The sequence below is a fragment of the Gavialis gangeticus genome, unplaced genomic scaffold, assembly GCF_001723915.1.
Source record: "Gavialis gangeticus isolate Ggan-Ray unplaced genomic scaffold, GavGan_comp1, whole genome shotgun sequence".
Classification (NCBI taxonomy): Eukaryota; Metazoa; Chordata; order Crocodylia; family Gavialidae; genus Gavialis; species Gavialis gangeticus.
The window spans coordinates 11,112,456-11,114,078 of NW_017728980.1; positions in this window are offsets into that span (position 1 = coordinate 11,112,456).

Sequence of the window (1,623 nt, forward strand, 5' to 3'; positions counted from 1 at the left end):
GCCACCCTTTGATTCCGATTTCCCAGGAGCGAAATGTGACTTCAAAACTGAACTGCCTGAATGCAAATGATCTTTACTCAACTCAGGGAGCTAGGAACCAGAGTTAGATTAGATAGAATTGGAATATCCAGTTAGAATGAGGAATGCAATTTATTTGGCACAGAAAACGAAGAAACAGCATTTTTGTCACTCCTCCCCAATTTTTAGCTCCGGAAAGTTGGAGGGGGTGGGGTAATGTTTTTTACCTGCAAATAATTCTGTTTAAGAATTATTGAATACATTTTTAAAATCTCCAAGGCTAACTGACTCTTATGTCTATGCCAGCACCTGTATCTATCCCTAAATTTTACACCAGTAAAACATCCAGGGACGTTGCATATGTGAATGCCTTCAGCTGCCTCTTTTTCTCTTTCTTGCTTTAAGAGAGGCATGCAGTTTGGTCAAGACCCGGACAGATCATGAATTGAAGCTGAAACTGGAAATAAACAATGCTCACGTGAGAGCAAAAGAGGCTGGTGACGCTGGCACTAAACCCTCCCTGTCTTGTTGGATAGGGAGCTGTATGAAAAAGGCAAGGCTTGCACAGGGCAATATTGTATATCCAACTTGGTAAGCAAACAGTCCAGGTACAAGCTTGCTTATCTGCTCAGACAGTATTTCATAGGCACCCTGTCACTGAAGGTGACATTAGAGGGATGCTACATGATGCCTGGCATAGGGTAGGAGAGGAAAGGTAAAAAATGGGCCAGCACAGTTATGCCATGGACCTTAGTAAGACCATAAACCAGCTTTCTAGCTGAAAGTACCCCGCTTTCAGGGAAGCCCCCTGGCTGTTGCAGGACTGGAGTAGGTGTTGCTCTCAGCCTTCAGAGTAGGGGTAGATTGGGGCTATAGTCAGAGGGCATTGTACTATGGCTTGTCTAAGCTTCCCAGGGTCCATGTAGCGTAAAAAGGGACAGAGTATAGATAGGTGTTATCATTTCTACTGGTGGGCAAGCACCCCCCTGCACCACTGCAGAATAAGGGAAATCCAAAGGTGATACAACTCGACTTTGCCCACATGCTCCATTTCTGCCCCATGCAGAGGCATGCAGTCACTGCGATTCAAACCTTCCCTCCATTTATTGTTTATACAAAGATCCATCTGCATAAACCGAAAAAGATTGGAATCAGCCTTTCGTCTGCTAATGGTCTATTGGGATCCTTTTATGTTGATCTCCGAACTTTCTCCCCCTGGCATTGGCCGAGTTAAAGAACCCACTGTTATAGTGTCCAAAGCGTTATTGTTGTCCCATGTTATTCAAGAATTGTTCCAGTGTTCCTTGGTTAGTTTTTCTTCAGTTTTGCAGCTTGTTTTTAAGTAATAGTAGAAAGGAAAATAAAGGAGAAGAAAAAGGAAGAATGGGGTTGCTTTTTTTTTCCCTGCCTGCCTGTCTGTTTTTCAAGAACCCTGGATCCAAACTCCTTCTAATGTCGCACATCTAAATTTTAGTTTATGGGCATGAGATTATAAAATGGATTAAGTCATAAGGTGAAAGCCAGATTCTTTGTTGTTGTAGTGGGCAGGTTTTGGTTTCAATCCCAGCCTAAGTCTGCACTTCTCATTACTGGCCCTTCCTTAAA